The following is an 18,706-nucleotide window of genomic DNA, read 5'->3' as shown; positions in this document are numbered from 1 at the left end:
CTCCCACCCGGTGAGCCGGCATCTCCTCCTCCCACCCAGTGAGCCGGCATCTCCTCCACCTCCCACCCAGTGAGCCGTCTTCTCCTCCTCCTCCCACCCAGTGAGCCGGCTTCTCCTCCTCACACCCAGTGAGCCGGCTTCTCCTCCTCCTCACACCCAGTGAGCCGGCTTCTCCTCCTCCTACCACCCAGTGAGCCGGCATCTCCTCCTCCTCTCACCCAGTGAGCCGGCTTCTCCTCCTCCCACCCAGTGAGCCGGCTTCTCCACCTCCCACCCAGTGAGCCGGCTTCTCCTCCTCCTCCCACCCAGTGAGCCGGCTTCTCCTCCTCCCACCCAGTGAGCCGGCTTCTCCTCCTCCTCCCTCCCAATGAGCCGGCTTCTCCTCCTCCTCCCTCCCAGTGAGCCGGCTTCTCCTCCACCTCCCACCCAGTGAGCCGGCTTCTCCTCCTCCTCCCACCCAGTGAGCCAGCTTCTCCACCTCCCACCCAGTGAGCCAGCTTCTCCTCCTCCTCCCACCCAGTGAGCCGGCTTCTCCTCCTCCCACCCAGTGAGCCGGCTTCTCCTCCACCTCCCACCCAGTGAGCCGGCTTCTCCTCCTCCTCACACCAAGTGAGCCGGCTTCTCCTCCTCCTCCCACCCAGTGAGCCGGCTTCTCCTTCTCCCACCCAGTGAGCCCGCTTCTCCACCTCCCACCCAGTGAGCCGGCGTCTCCTCCTCCCACCCAGTGAGCTGTCTTCTTCTCCTCCCACCCAGTGAGCCAGCTTCTCCTCCCCCCACCCAGTGAGCCGTCTTCTTCTCCTCCTCCCACCCAGTGAGCCGGCTTCTTCTCCTCCTCCCACCCAGTGAGCCGGCTTCTCCTCCACCTCCCACCCAGTGAGCCGTCTTCTTCTCCTCCTCCTACCCAGTGAGCCGGCTTCTTCTCCTCCTCCCACCCAGTGAGCCGGCATCTCCTCCACCTCCCACCCAGTGAGCCGGCTTCTCCTCCTCCTCCCACCCAGTGAGCCGGCTTCTCCTCCTCCTCCCACCCAGTGAGCCGTCTTCTCCTCCTCCTCCCACCCAGTGAGCTGGCTTCTCCTCCACCTCCCACCCAGTGAGCCGTCTTCTCCTCCTCCTCCCACCCAGTGAGCCGGCTTCTTCTCCTCCTCCCACCCAGTGAGCCGTCTTCTACTCCTCCCACCCAGTGAGCCGTCTTCTCCTCCTCCTCCCACCCAGTGAGCCGGCATCTCCTCCTCCCACCCAGTGAGCCGGCATCTCCTCCACCTCCCACCCAGTGAGCCGTCTTCTCCTCCTCCTCCCACCCAGTGAGCCGGCTTCTCCTCCTCACACCCAGTGAGCCGGCTTCTCCTCCTCCTCACACCCAGTGAGCCGGCTTCTCCTCCTCCTCCCACCCAGTGAGCCGGCATCTCCTCCTCCTCCCACCCAGTGAGCCGGCTTCTCCTCCTCCCACCCAGTGAGCCGGCTTCTCCACCTCCCACCCAGTGAGCCGGCTTCTCCTCCTCCTCCCACCCAGTGAGCCGGCTTCTCCTCCTCCCACCCAGTGAGCCGTCTTCTCCTCCTCCTCCCACCCAGTGAGCCGGCTTCTCCTCCTCCTCCCACCCAGTGAGCCGGCTTCTCCTCCTCCTCACACCCAGTGAGCCGTCTTCTCCTCCTCCCACCCAGTGAGCCGGCTTCTCCACCTCCCACCCAGTGAGCCGGCGTCTCCTCCTCCTCCCACCCAGTGAGCCGTCTTCTCCTCCTCCCACCCAGTGAGCCGTCTTCTCCACCTCCCACCCAGTGAGCCGTCCTCTCCTCCACCTCCCACCCAGTGAGCCATCTTCTCCTCCACCTCCCACCCAGTGAGCCGTCTTCTCCTCCACCTCCCACCCAGTAAGCTGTCTTCTCCTCCACCTCCCACCCAGTGAGCCGGCATCTCCTCCACCTCCCACCCAGTGAGCCGGCATCTCCTCCTCCTCCCACCCAGTGAGCCGGCTTCTCCTTCTCCCACCCAGTGAGCCCGCTTCTCCACCTCCCACCCAGTGAGCCGGCGTCTCCTCCTCCCACCCAGTGAGCTGTCTTCTTCTCCTCCCACCCAGTGAGCCAGCGTCTCCTCCCCCCACCCAGTGAGCCGTCTTCTTCTCCTCCTCCCACCCAGTGAGCCGGCTTCTTCTCCTCCTCCCACCCAGTGAGCCGGCTTCTCCTCCACCTCCCACCCAGTGAGCCGTCTTCTTCTCCTCCTCCCACCCAGTGAGCCGGCTTCTTCTCCTCCTCCCACCCAGTGAGCCGGCATCTCCTCCACCTCCCACCCAGTGAGCCGGCTTCTCCTCCTCCTCCCACCCAGTGAGCCGGCTTCTCCTCCTCCTCCCACCCAGTGAGCCGTCTTCTCCTCCTCCTCCCACCCAGTGAGCCGGCTTCTCCTCCTCCTCCCACCCAGTGAGCCGGCATCTCCTCCTCCTCCCACCCAGTGAGCCGGCTTCTCCTCCTCCCACCCAGTGAGCCGGCTTCTCCACCTCCCACCCAGTGAGCCGGCTTCTCCTCCTCCTCCCACCCAGTGAGCCGGCTTCTCCTCCTCCCACCCAGTGAGCCGTCTTCTCCTCCTCCTCCCACCCAGTGAGCCGGCTTCTCCTCCTCCCACCCAGTGAGCCGGCTTCTCCTCCACCTCCCACCCAGTGAGCCGGCTTCTCCTCCTCCTCACACCAAGTGAGCCGGCTTCTCCTCCTCCTCCCACCCAGTGAGCCGGCTTCTCCTTCTCCCACCCAGTGAGCCCGCTTCTCCACCTCCCACCCAGTGAGCCGGCGTCTCCTCCTCCCACCCAGTGAGCTGTCTTCTTCTCCTCCCACCCAGTGAGCCAGCTTCTCCTCCCCCCACCCAGTGAGCCGTCTTCTTCTCCTCCTCCCACCCAGTGAGCCGGCTTCTTCTCCTCCTCCCACCCAGTGAGCCGGCTTCTCCTCCACCTCCCACCCAGTGAGCCGTCTTCTTCTCCTCCTCCTACCCAGTGAGCCGGCTTCTTCTCCTCCTCCCACCCAGTGAGCCGGCATCTCCTCCACCTCCCACCCAGTGAGCCGGCTTCTCCTCCTCCTCCCACCCAGTGAGCCGGCTTCTCCTCCTCCTCCCACCCAGTGAGCCGTCTTCTCCTCCTCCTCCCACCCAGTGAGCTGGCTTCTCCTCCACCTCCCACCCAGTGAGCCGTCTTCTCCTCCTCCTCCCACCCAGTGAGCCGGCTTCTCCTCCTCCTCCCACCCGGTGAGCCGGCATCTCCTCCTCCCACCCAGTGAGCCGGCATCTCCTCCACCTCCCACCCAGTGAGCCGTCTTCTCCTCCTCCTCCCACCCAGTGAGCCGGCTTCTCCTCCTCACACCCAGTGAGCCGGCTTCTCCTCCTCCTCACACCCAGTGAGCCGGCTTCTCCTCCTCCTACCACCCAGTGAGCCGGCATCTCCTCCTCCTCTCACCCAGTGAGCCGGCTTCTCCTCCTCCCACCCAGTGAGCCGGCTTCTCCACCTCCCACCCAGTGAGCCGGCTTCTCCTCCTCCTCCCACCCAGTGAGCCGGCTTCTCCTCCTCCCACCCAGTGAGCCGGCTTCTCCTCCTCCTCCCTCCCAATGAGCCGTCTTCTCCTCCTCCTCCCACCCAGTGAGCCGGCTTCTTCTCCTCCTCCCACCCAGTGAGCCGTCTTCTACTCCTCCCACCCAGTGAGCCGTCTTCTCCTCCTCCTCCCACCCAGTGAGCCGGCATCTCCTCCTCCCACCCAGTGAGCCGGCATCTCCTCCACCTCCCACCCAGTGAGCCGTCTTCTCCTCCTCCTCCCACCCAGTGAGCCGGCTTCTCCTCCTCACACCCAGTGAGCCGGCTTCTCCTCCTCCTCACACCCAGTGAGCCGGCTTCTCCTCCTCCTCCCACCCAGTGAGCCGGCATCTCCTCCTCCTCCCACCCAGTGAGCCGGCTTCTCCTCCTCCCACCCAGTGAGCCGGCTTCTCCACCTCCCACCCAGTGAGCCGGCTTCTCCTCCTCCTCCCACCCAGTGAGCCGGCTTCTCCTCCTCCCACCCAGTGAGCCGTCTTCTCCTCCTCCTCCCACCCAGTGAGCCGGCTTCTCCTCCTCCTCCCACCCAGTGAGCCGGCTTCTCCTCCTCCTCACACCCAGTGAGCCGTCTTCTCCTCCTCCCACCCAGTGAGCCAGCTTCTCCTCCCCCCACCCAGTGAGCCGTCTTCTTCTCCTCCTCCCACCCAGTGAGCCGGCTTCTTCTCCTCCTCCCACCCAGTGAGCCGGCATCTCCTCCTCCTCCCACCCAGTGAGCCGGCTTCTCCTCCTCCCACCCAGTGAGCCGGCTTCTCCACCTCCCACCCAGTGAGCCGGCTTCTCCTCCTCCTCCCACCCAGTGAGCCGGCTTCTCCTCCTCCCACCCAGTGAGCCGGCTTCTCCTCCTCCTCCCTCCCAATGAGCCGGCTTCTCCTCCTCCTCCCTCCCAGTGAGCCGGCTTCTCCTCCACCTCCCACCCAGTGAGCCGGCTTCTCCTCCTCCTCCCACCCAGTGAGCCAGCTTCTCCACCTCCCACCCAGCGAGCCAGCTTCTCCTCCTCCTCCCACCCAGTGAGCCGGCTTCTCCTCCTCCCACCCAGTGAGCCGGCTTCTCCTCCACCTCCCACCCAGTGAGCCGGCTTCTCCTCCTCCTCACACCAATTGAGCCGGCTTCTCCTCCTCCTCCCACCCAGTGAGCCGGCTTCTCCTTCTCCCACCCAGTGAGCCCGCTTCTCCACCTCCCACCCAGTGAGCCGGCGTCTCCTCCTCCCACCCAGTGAGCTGTCTTCTTCTCCTCCCACCCAGTGAGCCAGCTTCTCCTCCCCCCACCCAGTGAGCCGTCTTCTTCTCCTCCTCCCACCCAGTGAGCCGGCTTCTTCTCCTCCTCCCACCCAGTGAGCCGGCTTCTCCTCCACCTCCCACCCAGTGAGCCGTCTTCTTCTCCTCCTCCTACCCAGTGAGCCGGCTTCTTCTCCTCCTCCCACCCAGTGAGCCGGCATCTCCTCCACCTCCCACCCAGTGAGCCGGCTTCTCCTCCTCCTCCCACCCAGTGAGCCGGCTTCTCCTCCTCCTCCCACCCAGTGAGCCGTCTTCTCCTCCTCCTCCCACCCAGTGAGCTGGCTTCTCCTCCACCTCCCACCCAGTGAGCCGTCTTCTCCTCCTCCTCCCACCCAGTGAGCCGGCTTCTCCTCCTCCTCCCACCCGGTGAGCCGGCATCTCCTCCTCCCACCCAGTGAGCCGGCATCTCCTCCACCTCCCACCCAGTGAGCCGTCTTCTCCTCCTCCTCCCACCCAGTGAGCCGGCTTCTCCTCCTCACACCCAGTGAGCCGGCTTCTCCTCCTCCTCACACCCAGTGAGCCGGCTTCTCCTCCTCCTACCACCCAGTGAGCCGGCATCTCCTCCTCCTCTCACCCAGTGAGCCGGCTTCTCCTCCTCCCACCCAGTGAGCCGGCTTCTCCACCTCCCACCCAGTGAGCCGGCTTCTCCTCCTCCTCCCACCCAGTGAGCCGGCTTCTCCTCCTCCCACCCAGTGAGCCGGCTTCTCCTCCTCCTCCCTCCCAATGAGCCGGCTTCTCCTCCTCCTCCCTCCCAGTGAGCCGGCTTCTCCTCCACCTCCCACCCAGTGAGCCGGCTTCTCCTCCTCCTCCCACCCAGTGAGCCAGCTTCTCCACCTCCCACCCAGTGAGCCAGCTTCTCCTCCTCCTCCCACCCAGTGAGCCGGCTTCTCCTCCTCCCACCCAGTGAGCCGGCTTCTCCTCCACCTCCCACCCAGTGAGCCGGCTTCTCCTCCTCCTCACACCAAGTGAGCCGGCTTCTCCTCCTCCTCCCACCCAGTGAGCCGGCTTCTCCTTCTCCCACCCAGTGAGCCCGCTTCTCCACCTCCCACCCAGTGAGCCGGCGTCTCCTCCTCCCACCCAGTGAGCTGTCTTCTTCTCCTCCCACCCAGTGAGCCAGCTTCTCCTCCCCCCACCCAGTGAGCCGTCTTCTTCTCCTCCTCCCACCCAGTGAGCCGGCTTCTTCTCCTCCTCCCACCCAGTGAGCCGGCTTCTCCTCCACCTCCCACCCAGTGAGCCGTCTTCTTCTCCTCCTCCTACCCAGTGAGCCGGCTTCTTCTCCTCCTCCCACCCAGTGAGCCGGCATCTCCTCCACCTCCCACCCAGTGAGCCGGCTTCTCCTCCTCCTCCCACCCAGTGAGCCGGCTTCTCCTCCTCCTCCCACCCAGTGAGCCGTCTTCTCCTCCTCCTCCCACCCAGTGAGCTGGCTTCTCCTCCACCTCCCACCCAGTGAGCCGTCTTCTCCTCCTCCTCCCACCCAGTGAGCCGGCTTCTTCTCCTCCTCCCACCCAGTGAGCCGTCTTCTACTCCTCCCACCCAGTGAGCCGTCTTCTCCTCCTCCTCCCACCCAGTGAGCCGGCATCTCCTCCTCCCACCCAGTGAGCCGGCATCTCCTCCACCTCCCACCCAGTGAGCCGTCTTCTCCTCCTCCTCCCACCCAGTGAGCCGGCTTCTCCTCCTCACACCCAGTGAGCCGGCTTCTCCTCCTCCTCACACCCAGTGAGCCGGCTTCTCCTCCTCCTCCCACCCAGTGAGCCGGCATCTCCTCCTCCTCCCACCCAGTGAGCCGGCTTCTCCTCCTCCCACCCAGTGAGCCGGCTTCTCCACCTCCCACCCAGTGAGCCGGCTTCTCCTCCTCCTCCCACCCAGTGAGCCGGCTTCTCCTCCTCCCACCCAGTGAGCCGTCTTCTCCTCCTCCTCCCACCCAGTGAGCCGGCTTCTCCTCCTCCTCCCACCCAGTGAGCCGGCTTCTCCTCCTCCTCACACCCAGTGAGCCGTCTTCTCCTCCTCCCACCCAGTGAGCCGGCTTCTCCACCTCCCACCCAGTGAGCCGGCGTCTCCTCCTCCTCCCACCCAGTGAGCCGTCTTCTCCTCCTCCCACCCAGTGAGCCGTCTTCTCCACCTCCCACCCAGTGAGCCGTCCTCTCCTCCACCTCCCACCCAGTGAGCCATCTTCTCCTCCACCTCCCACCCAGTGAGCCGTCTTCTCCTCCACCTCCCACCCAGTAAGCTGTCTTCTCCTCCACCTCCCACCCAGTGAGCCGGCATCTCCTCCACCTCCCACCCAGTGAGCCGGCATCTCCTCCTCCTCCCACCCAGTGAGCCGGCTTCTCCTTCTCCCACCCAGTGAGCCCGCTTCTCCACCTCCCACCCAGTGAGCCGGCGTCTCCTCCTCCCACCCAGTGAGCTGTCTTCTTCTCCTCCCACCCAGTGAGCCAGCTTCTCCTCCCCCCACCCAGTGAGCCGTCTTCTTCTCCTCCTCCCACCCAGTGAGCCGGCTTCTTCTCCTCCTCCCACCCAGTGAGCCGGCTTCTCCTCCACCTCCCACCCAGTGAGCCGTCTTCTTCTCCTCCTCCCACCCAGTGAGCCGGCTTCTTCTCCTCCTCCCACCCAGTGAGCCGGCATCTCCTCCACCTCCCACCCAGTGAGCCGGCTTCTCCTCCTCCTCCCACCCAGTGAGCCGGCTTCTCCTCCTCCTCCCACCCAGTGAGCCGTCTTCTCCTCCTCCTCCCACCCAGTGAGCCGGCTTCTCCTCCTCCTCCCACCCAGTGAGCCGGCATCTCCTCCTCCTCCCACCCAGTGAGCCGGCTTCTCCTCCTCCCACCCAGTGAGCCGGCTTCTCCACCTCCCACCCAGTGAGCCGGCTTCTCCTCCTCCTCCCACCCAGTGAGCCGGCTTCTCCTCCTCCCACCCAGTGAGCCGTCTTCTCCTCCTCCTCCCACCCAGTGAGCCGGCTTCTCCTCCACCTCCCACCCAGTGAGCCGGCTTCTCCTCCTCCTCACACCCAGTGAGCCGTCTTCTCCTCCTCCCACCCAGTGAGCCGGCTTCTCCACCTCCTCCCTCCCAGTGAGCCGGCTTCACCTCCTCCTCCCACCCAGTGAGCCGGCTTCTCCTCCTCCTCCCTCCCAGTGAGCCGGCTTCACCTCCTCCTCCCTCCCAGTGAGCCGGCTTCTCCACCTCCCACCCAGTAAGCTGTCTTCTCCTCCTCCCACCCAGTGAGCCGTCTTCTCCTCCTCCTCCCACCCAGTGAGCCGGCTTCTCCTCCTCCTCCCTCCCAGTGAGCCGGCTTCACCTCCTCCTCCCTCCCAGTGAGCCGGCTTCTGCACCTCCCACCCAGTAAGCTGTCTTCTCCTCCTCCCACCCAGTGAGCCGTCTTCTCCTCCTCCTCCCACCCAGTGAGCCGGCTTATCCTCCTCCTCCCACCCAGTGAGCCGGCTTATCCTCCACCTCCCACCCAGTGAGCCGGCTTCTCCTCCTCCTCACACCCAGTGAGCCGTCTTCTCCTCCTCCCACCCCGTGAGCCGGCTTCTCCTCCTCCCACCCAGTGAGCCGGCTTCTCCTCCTCCTCCCTCCCAGTGAGCCGGCTTCTCCTCCTCCTCCCACCCAGTGAGCTGTCTTCTCCTCCTCACACCCAGTGAGCCGGCTTCTCCTCCTCCTCCCACCCAGTGAGCCGGCTTCTCCTCCTCCTCCCACCCAGTGAGCCGTCTTCTCCTCCTCCTCCCACCCAGTGAGCCGTCTTCTCCTCCTCCTCCCACCCAGTGAGCCGGCTTCTCCTCCTCCCACCCAGTGAGCTGTCTTCTCCTCCTCACACCCAGTGAGCCGGCTTCTCCTCCTCCTCCCACCCAGTGAGCCGGCTTCTCCTCCTCCTCCCACCCAGTGAGCCGTCTTCTCCTCCTCCTCCCACCCAGTGAGCCGGCTTCTCCTCCTCCTCCCACCCAGTCAGCCATCTTCTCCACCTCCAACCCAGTGAGCCGTCTTCTCCACCTCCCACCCAGTGAGCCGTCTTCTTCTCCTCCCACCCAGTGAGCCGGCTTCTCCTCCCCCCACCCAGTGAGCCGTCTTCTTCTCCTCCTCCCACCCAGTGAGCCGGCTTCTTCTCCTCCTCCCACCCAGTGAGCCGGCTTCTCCTCCACCTCCCACCCAGTGAGCCGTCTTCTTCTCCTCCTCCCACCCAGTGAGCCGGCTTCTTCTCCTCCTCCCACCCAGTGAGCCGGCATCTCCTCCACCTCCCACCCAGTGAGCCGGCTTCTTCTCCTCCTCCCACCCAGTGAGCCGGCTTCTCCTCCTCCTCCCACGCAGTGAGCCGGCTTCTCTTCCTCCTCCCACCCAGTGAGCCGTCTTCTACTCCTCGCACCCAGTGAGCCGTCTTCTCCTCCTCCTCCCACCCGGTGAGCCGGCATCTCCTCCTCCCACCCAGTGAGCCGGCATCTCCTCCACCTCCCACCCAGTGAGCCGTCTTCTCCTCCTCCTCCCACCCAGTGAGCCGGCTTCTCCTCCTCACACCCAGTGAGCCGGCTTCTCCTCCTCCTCACACCCAGTGAGCCGGCTTCTCCTCCTCCTACCACCCAGTGAGCCGGCATCTCCTCCTCCTCTCACCCAGTGAGCCGGCTTCTTCTCCTCCTCCCACCCAGTGAGCCGTCTTCTACTCCTCCCACCCAGTGAGCCGTCTTCTCCTCCTCCTCCCACCCAGTGAGCCGGCATCTCCTCCTCCCACCCAGTGAGCCGGCATCTCCTCCAACTCCCACCCAGTGAGCCGTCTTCTCCTCCTCCTCCCACCCAGTGAGCCGGCTTCTCCTCCTCACACCCAGTGAGCCGGCTTCTCCTCCTCCTCACAACCAGTGAGCCGGCTTCTCCTCCTCCTCCCACCCAGTGAGCCGGCATCTCCTCCTCCTCCCACACAGTGAGCCGGCTTCTCCTCCTCCCACCCAGTGAGCCGGCTTCTCCTCCTCCTCCCTCCCAATGAGCCGGCTTCTCCTCCTCCTCCCTCCCAGTGAGCCGGCTTCTCCTCCACCTCCCACCCAGTGAGCCGGCTTCTCCTCCTCCTCCCACCCAGTGAGCCAGCTTCTCCACCTCCCACCCAGTGAGCTGTCTTCTCCTCCTCACACCCAGTGAGCCGGCTTCTCCTCCTCCTCCCACCCAGTGAGCCGGCTTCTCCTCCTCCTCCCACCCAGTGAGCCGTCTTCTCCTCCTCCTCCCACCCAGTGAGCCGTCTTCTCCTCCTCCTCCCACCCAGTGAGCCGGCTTCTCCTCCTCCCACCCAGTGAGCTGTCTTCTCCTCCTCACACCCAGTGAGCCGGCTTCTCCTCCTCCTCCCACCCAGTGAGCCGGCTTCTCCTCCTCCTCCCACCCAGTGAGCCGTCTTCTCCTCCTCCTCCCACCCAGTGAGCCGGCTTCTCCTCCTCCTCCCACCCAGTCAGCCATCTTCTCCACCTCCAACCCAGTGAGCCGTCTTCTCCACCTCCCACCCAGTGAGCCGTCATCTTCTCCTCCCACCCAGTGAGCCGGCTTCTCCTCCCCCCACCCAGTGAGCCGTCTTCTTCTCCTCCTCCCACCCAGTGAGCCGGCTTCTTCTCCTCCTCCCACCCAGTGAGCCGGCTTCTCCTCCACCTCCCACCCAGTGAGCCGTCTTCTTCTCCTCCTCCCACCCAGTGAGCCGGCTTCTTCTCCTCCTCCCACCCAGTGAGCCGGCATCTCCTCCACCTCCCACCCAGTGAGCCGGCTTCTTCTCCTCCTCCCACCCAGTGAGCCGGCTTCTCCTCCTCCTCCCACGCAGTGAGCCGGCTTCTCTTCCTCCTCCCACCCAGTGAGCCGTCTTCTACTCCTCGCACCCAGTGAGCCGTCTTCTCCTCCTCCTCCCACCCGGTGAGCCGGCATCTCCTCCTCCCACCCAGTGAGCCGGCATCTCCTCCACCTCCCACCCAGTGAGCCGTCTTCTCCTCCTCCTCCCACCCAGTGAGCCGGCTTCTCCTCCTCACACCCAGTGAGCCGGCTTCTCCTCCTCCTCACACCCAGTGAGCCGGCTTCTCCTCCTCCTACCACCCAGTGAGCCGGCATCTCCTCCTCCTCTCACCCAGTGAGCCGGCTTCTTCTCCTCCTCCCACCCAGTGAGCCGTCTTCTACTCCTCCCACCCAGTGAGCCGTCTTCTCCTCCTCCTCCCACCCAGTGAGCCGGCATCTCCTCCTCCCACCCAGTGAGCCGGCATCTCCTCCAACTCCCACCCAGTGAGCCGTCTTCTCCTCCTCCTCCCACCCAGTGAGCCGGCTTCTCCTCCTCACACCCAGTGAGCCGGCTTCTCCTCCTCCTCACAACCAGTGAGCCGGCTTCTCCTCCTCCTCCCACCCAGTGAGCCGGCATCTCCTCCTCCTCCCACACAGTGAGCCGGCTTCTCCTCCTCCCACCCAGTGAGCCGGCTTCTCCTCCTCCTCCCTCCCAATGAGCCGGCTTCTCCTCCTCCTCCCTCCCAGTGAGCCGGCTTCTCCTCCACCTCCCACCCAGTGAGCCGGCTTCTCCTCCTCCTCCCACCCAGTGAGCCAGCTTCTCCACCTCCCACCCAGTGAGCCAGCTTCTCCTCCTCCTCCCACCCAGTGAGCCGGCTTCTCCTCCTCCCACCCAGTGAGCCGGCTTCTCCTCCACCTCCCACCCAGTGAGCCGGCTTCTCCTCCTCCTCACACCAAGTGAGCCGGCTTCTCCTCCTCCTCCCACCCAGTGAGCCGGCTTCTCCTTCTCCCACCCAGTGAGCCCGCTTCTCCACCTCCCACCCAGTGAGCCGGCGTCTCCTCCTCCCACCCAGTGAGCTGTCTTCTTCTCCTCCCACCCAGTGAGCCAGCTTCTCCTCCCCCCACCCAGTGAGCCGTCTTCTTCTCCTCCTCCCACCCAGTGAGCCGGCTTCTTCTCCTCCTCCCACCCAGTGAGCCGGCTTCTCCTCCACCTCCCACCCAGTGAGCCGTCTTCTTCTCCTCCTCCTACCCAGTGAGCCGGCTTCTTCTCCTCCTCCCACCCAGTGAGCCGGCATCTCCTCCACCTCCCACCCAGTGAGCCGGCTTCTCCTCCTCCTCCCACCCAGTGAGCCGGCTTCTCCTCCTCCTCCCACCCAGTGAGCCGTCTTCTCCTCCTCCTCCCACCCAGTGAGCTGGCTTCTCCTCCACCTCCCACCCAGTGAGCCGTCTTCTCCTCCTCCTCCCACCCAGTGAGCCGGCTTCTTCTCCTCCTCCCACCCAGTGAGCCGTCTTCTACTCCTCCCACCCAGTGAGCCGTCTTCTCCTCCTCCTCCCACCCAGTGAGCCGGCATCTCCTCCTCCCACCCAGTGAGCCGGCATCTCCTCCACCTCCCACCCAGTGAGCCGTCTTCTCCTCCTCCTCCCACCCAGTGAGCCGGCTTCTCCTCCTCACACCCAGTGAGCCGGCTTCTCCTCCTCCTCACACCCAGTGAGCCGGCTTCTCCTCCTCCTCCCACCCAGTGAGCCGGCATCTCCTCCTCCTCCCACCCAGTGAGCCGGCTTCTCCTCCTCCCACCCAGTGAGCCGGCTTCTCCACCTCCCACCCAGTGAGCCGGCTTCTCCTCCTCCTCCCACCCAGTGAGCCGGCTTCTCCTCCTCCCACCCAGTGAGCCGTCTTCTCCTCCTCCTCCCACCCAGTGAGCCGGCTTCTCCTCCTCCTCCCACCCAGTGAGCCGGCTTCTCCTCCTCCTCACACCCAGTGAGCCGTCTTCTCCTCCTCCCACCCAGTGAGCCGGCTTCTCCACCTCCCACCCAGTGAGCCGGCGTCTCCTCCTCCTCCCACCCAGTGAGCCGTCTTCTCCTCCTCCCACCCAGTGAGCCGTCTTCTCCACCTCCCACCCAGTGAGCCGTCCTCTCCTCCACCTCCCACCCAGTGAGCCATCTTCTCCTCCACCTCCCACCCAGTGAGCCGTCTTCTCCTCCACCTCCCACCCAGTAAGCTGTCTTCTCCTCCACCTCCCACCCAGTGAGCCGGCATCTCCTCCACCTCCCACCCAGTGAGCCGGCATCTCCTCCTCCTCCCACCCAGTGAGCCGGCTTCTCCTTCTCCCACCCAGTGAGCCCGCTTCTCCACCTCCCACCCAGTGAGCCGGCGTCTCCTCCTCCCACCCAGTGAGCTGTCTTCTTCTCCTCCCACCCAGTGAGCCAGCTTCTCCTCCCCCCACCCAGTGAGCCGTCTTCTTCTCCTCCTCCCACCCAGTGAGCCGGCTTCTTCTCCTCCTCCCACCCAGTGAGCCGGCTTCTCCTCCACCTCCCACCCAGTGAGCCGTCTTCTTCTCCTCCTCCCACCCAGTGAGCCGGCTTCTTCTCCTCCTCCCACCCAGTGAGCCGGCATCTCCTCCACCTCCCACCCAGTGAGCCGGCTTCTCCTCCTCCTCCCACCCAGTGAGCCGGCTTCTCCTCCTCCTCCCACCCAGTGAGCCGTCTTCTCCTCCTCCTCCCACCCAGTGAGCCGGCTTCTCCTCCTCCTCCCACCCAGTGAGCCGGCATCTCCTCCTCCTCCCACCCAGTGAGCCGGCTTCTCCTCCTCCCACCCAGTGAGCCGGCTTCTCCACCTCCCACCCAGTGAGCCGGCTTCTCCTCCTCCTCCCACCCAGTGAGCCGGCTTCTCCTCCTCCCACCCAGTGAGCCGTCTTCTCCTCCTCCTCCCACCCAGTGAGCCGGCTTCTCCTCCACCTCCCACCCAGTGAGCCGGCTTCTCCTCCTCCTCACACCCAGTGAGCCGTCTTCTCCTCCTCCCACCCAGTGAGCCGGCTTCTCCACCTCCTCCCTCCCAGTGAGCCGGCTTCACCTCCTCCTCCCACCCAGTGAGCCGGCTTCTCCTCCTCCTCCCTCCCAGTGAGCCGGCTTCACCTCCTCCTCCCTCCCAGTGAGCCGGCTTCTCCACCTCCCACCCAGTAAGCTGTCTTCTCCTCCTCCCACCCAGTGAGCCGTCTTCTCCTCCTCCTCCCACCCAGTGAGCCGGCTTCTCCTCCTCCTCCCTCCCAGTGAGCCGGCTTCACCTCCTCCTCCCTCCCAGTGAGCCGGCTTCTGCACCTCCCACCCAGTAAGCTGTCTTCTCCTCCTCCCACCCAGTGAGCCGTCTTCTCCTCCTCCTCCCACCCAGTGAGCCGGCTTATCCTCCTCCTCCCACCCAGTGAGCCGGCTTATCCTCCACCTCCCACCCAGTGAGCCGGCTTCTCCTCCTCCTCACACCCAGTGAGCCGTCTTCTCCTCCTCCCACCCCGTGAGCCGGCTTCTCCTCCTCCCACCCAGTGAGCCGGCTTCTCCTCCTCCTCCCTCCCAGTGAGCCGGCTTCTCCTCCTCCTCCCACCCAGTGAGCTGTCTTCTCCTCCTCACACCCAGTGAGCCGGCTTCTCCTCCTCCTCCCACCCAGTGAGCCGGCTTCTCCTCCTCCTCCCACCCAGTGAGCCGTCTTCTCCTCCTCCTCCCACCCAGTGAGCCGTCTTCTCCTCCTCCTCCCACCCAGTGAGCCGGCTTCTCCTCCTCCCACCCAGTGAGCTGTCTTCTCCTCCTCACACCCAGTGAGCCGGCTTCTCCTCCTCCTCCCACCCAGTGAGCCGGCTTCTCCTCCTCCTCCCACCCAGTGAGCCGTCTTCTCCTCCTCCTCCCACCCAGTGAGCCGGCTTCTCCTCCTCCTCCCACCCAGTCAGCCATCTTCTCCACCTCCAACCCAGTGAGCCGTCTTCTCCACCTCCCACCCAGTGAGCCGTCTTCTTCTCCTCCCACCCAGTGAGCCGGCTTCTCCTCCCCCCACCCAGTGAGCCGTCTTCTTCTCCTCCTCCCACCCAGTGAGCCGGCTTCTTCTCCTCCTCCCACCCAGTGAGCCGGCTTCTCCTCCACCTCCCACCCAGTGAGCCGTCTTCTTCTCCTCCTCCCACCCAGTGAGCCGGCTTCTTCTCCTCCTCCCACCCAGTGAGCCGGCATCTCCTCCACCTCCCACCCAGTGAGCCGGCTTCTTCTCCTCCTCCCACCCAGTGAGCCGGCTTCTCCTCCTCCTCCCACGCAGTGAGCCGGCTTCTCTTCCTCCTCCCACCCAGTGAGCCGTCTTCTACTCCTCGCACCCAGTGAGCCGTCTTCTCCTCCTCCTCCCACCCGGTGAGCCGGCATCTCCTCCTCCCACCCAGTGAGCCGGCATCTCCTCCACCTCCCACCCAGTGAGCCGTCTTCTCCTCCTCCTCCCACCCAGTGAGCCGGCTTCTCCTCCTCACACCCAGTGAGCCGGCTTCTCCTCCTCCTCACACCCAGTGAGCCGGCTTCTCCTCCTCCTACCACCCAGTGAGCCGGCATCTCCTCCTCCTCTCACCCAGTGAGCCGGCTTCTTCTCCTCCTCCCACCCAGTGAGCCGTCTTCTACTCCTCCCACCCAGTGAGCCGTCTTCTCCTCCTCCTCCCACCCAGTGAGCCGGCATCTCCTCCTCCCACCCAGTGAGCCGGCATCTCCTCCACCTCCCACCCAGTGAGCCGTCTTCTCCTCCTCCTCCCACCCAGTGAGCCGGCTTCTCCTCCTCACACCCAGTGAGCCGGCTTCTCCTCCTCCTCACAACCAGTGAGCCGGCTTCTCCTCCTCCTCCCACCCAGTGAGCCGGCATCTCCTCCTCCTCCCACACAGTGAGCCGGCTTCTCCTCCTCCCACCCAGTGAGCCGGCTTCTCCACCTCCCACCCAGTGAGCCGGCTTCTCCTCCTCCTCCCACCCAGTGAGCCGGCTTCTCCTCCTCCCACCCAGTGAGCCGTCTTCTCCTCCTCCTCCCACCCAGTGAGCCGGCTTCTCCTCCACCTCCCACCCAGTGAGCCGGCTTCTCCTCCTCCTCACACCCAGTGAGCCGTCTTCTCCTCCTCCCACCCAGTGAGCCGGCTTCTCCACCTCCCACCCAGTGAGCCGGCGTCTCCTCCTCCTCCCACCCAGTGAGCCGTCTTCTCCTCCTCCCACCCAGTGAGCCGTCTTCTCCACCTCCCACCCAGTGAGCCGTCCTCTCCTCCACCTCCCACCCAGTGAGCCATCTTCTCCTCCACCTCCCACCCAGTGAGCCGTCTTCTCCTCCACCTCCCACCCAGTAAGCTGTCTTCTCCTCCACCTCCCACCCAGTGAGCCGGCATCTCCTCCACCTCCCACCCAGTGAGCCGGCATCTCCTCCTCCTCCCACCCAGTGAGCCGGCTTCTCCTTCTCCCACCCAGTGAGCCCGCTTCTCCACCTCCCACCCAGTGAGCCGGCGTCTCCTCCTCCCACCCAGTGAGCTGTCTTCTTCTCCTCCCACCCAGTGAGCCAGCTTCTCCTCCCCCCACCCAGTGAGCCGTCTTCTTCTCCTCCTCCCACCCAGTGAGCCGGCTTCTTCTCCTCCTCCCACCCAGTGAGCCGGCTTCTCCTCCACCTCCCACCCAGTGAGCCGTCTTCTTCTCCTCCTCCCACCCAGTGAGCCGGCTTCTTCTCCTCCTCCCACCCAGTGAGCCGGCATCTCCTCCACCTCCCACCCAGTGAGCCGGCTTCTCCTCCTCCTCCCACCCAGTGAGCCGGCTTCTCCTCCTCCTCCCACCCAGTGAGCCGTCTTCTCCTCCTCCTCCCACCCAGTGAGCCGGCTTCTCCTCCTCCTCCCACCCAGTGAGCCGGCATCTCCTCCTCCTCCCACCCAGTGAGCCGGCTTCTCCTCCTCCCACCCAGTGAGCCGGCTTCTCCACCTCCCACCCAGTGAGCCGGCTTCTCCTCCTCCTCCCACCCAGTGAGCCGGCTTCTCCTCCTCCCACCCAGTGAGCCGTCTTCTCCTCCTCCTCCCACCCAGTGAGCCGGCTTCTCCTCCACCTCCCACCCAGTGAGCCGGCTTCTCCTCCTCCTCACACCCAGTGAGCCGTCTTCTCCTCCTCCCACCCAGTGAGCCGGCTTCTCCACCTCCTCCCTCCCAGTGAGCCGGCTTCACCTCCTCCTCCCACCCAGTGAGCCGGCTTCTCCTCCTCCTCCCTCCCAGTGAGCCGGCTTCACCTCCTCCTCCCTCCCAGTGAGCCGGCTTCTCCTCCTCCCACCCAGTGAGCCGTCTTCTCCTCCTCCTCCCACCCAGTGAGCCGGCTTATCCTCCACCTCCCACCCAGTGAGCCGGCTTATCCTCCACCTCCCACCCAGTGAGCCGGCTTCTCCTCCTCCTCACACCCAGTGAGCCGTCTTCTCCTCCTCCCACCCAGTGAGCCGGCTTCTCCTCCTCCCACCCAGTGAGCCGGCTTCTCCTCCTCCTCCCTCCCAGTGAGCCGGCTTCTCCTCCTCCTCCCTCCCAGTGAGCCGGCTTCTCCACCTCCCACCCAGTGAGCCAGCTTCTCCTCCTCCTCCCACCCAGTGAGCCGGCTTCTCCTCCTCCCACCCAATGAGCCGGCTTCTCCACCTCCCACCCAGTGAGCCGGCGTCTCCTCCTCCTCCCACCCAGTGAGCCGTCTTCTCCTCCTCCCACCCAGTGAGCCGTCTTCTCCACCTCCCACCCAGTGAGCCGTCCTCTCCTCCACCTCCCACCCAGTGAGCCATCTTCTCCTCCACCTCCCACCCAGTGAGCCGGCTTCTCCTCCTCCCACCCAGTGAGCTGTCTTCTCCTCCTCACACCCAGTGAGCCGGCTTCTCCTCCTCCTCCCATCCAGTGAGCCGGCTTCTCCTCCTCCTCCCACCCAGTGAGCCGTCTTCTCCTCCTCCTCCCACCCAGTGAGCCGTCTTCTCCTCCTCCTCCCACCCAGTGAGCCGGCTTCTCCTCCTCCCACCCAGTGAGCTGTCTTCTCCTCCTCACACCCAGTGAGCCGGCTTCTCCTCCTCCTCCCACCCAGTGAGCCGGCTTCTCCTCCTCCTCCCACCCAGTGAGCCGTCTTCTCCTCCTCCTCCCACCCAGTGAGCCGGCTTCTCCTCCTCCTCCCACCCAGTCAGCCATCTTCTCCACCTCCAACCCAGTGAGCCGTCTTCTCCACCTCCCACCCAGTGAGCCGTCTTCTTCTCCTCCCACCCAGTGAGCCGGCTTCTCCTCCCCCCACCCAGTGAGCCGTCTTCTTCTCCTCCTCCCACCCAGTGAGCCGGCTTCTTCTCCTCCTCCCACCCAGTGAGCCGGCTTCTCCTCCACCTCCCACCCAGTGAGCCGTCTTCTTCTCCTCCTCCCACCCAGTGAGCCGGCTTCTTCTCCTCCTCCCACCCAGTGAGCCGGCTTCTTCTCCTCCTCCCACCCAGTGAGCCGGCAACTCCTCCACCTCCCACCCAGTGAGCCGGCTTCTTCTCCTCCTCCCACCCAGTGAGCCGGCTTCTCCTCCTCCTCCCACGCAGTGAGCCGGCTTCTCTTCCTCCTCCCACCCAGTGAGCCGTCTTCTACTCCTCGCACCCAGTGAGCCGTCTTCTCCTCCTCCTCCCACCCGGTGAGCCGGCATCTCCTCCTCCCACCCAGTGAGCCGGCATCTCCTCCACCTCCCACCCAGTGAGCCGTCTTCTCCTCCTCCTCCCACCCAGTGAGCCGGCTTCTCCTCCTCACACCCAGTGAGCCGGCTTCTCCTCCTCCTCACACCCAGTGAGCCGGCTTCTCCTCCTCCTACCACCCAGTGAGCCGGCATCTCCTCCTCCTCTCACCCAGTGAGCCGGCTTCTCCTCCTCCCACCCAGTGAGCCGGCTTCTCCACCTCCCACCCAGTGAGCCGGCTTCTCCTGCTCCTCCCACCCAGTGAGCCGGCTTCTCCTCCTCCCACCCAGTGAGCCGGCTTCTCCTCCTCCTCCCTCCCAGTGAGCCGGCTTCTCCTCCTCCTCCCTCCCAGTGAGCCGGCTTCTCCTCCACCTCCCACCCAGTGAGCCGGCTTCTCCTCCTCCTCCCACCCAGTGAGCCAGCTTCTCCACCTCCCACCCAGTGAGCCAGCTTCTCCTCCTCCTCCCACCCAGTGAGCCGGC

This window comes from Hemitrygon akajei, chromosome 2 (assembly GCF_048418815.1).
Source record: "Hemitrygon akajei chromosome 2, sHemAka1.3, whole genome shotgun sequence".
NCBI lineage: Eukaryota > Metazoa > Chordata > Chondrichthyes > Myliobatiformes > Dasyatidae > Hemitrygon > Hemitrygon akajei.
Note: the sequence above shows the minus strand (reverse complement) of the source record.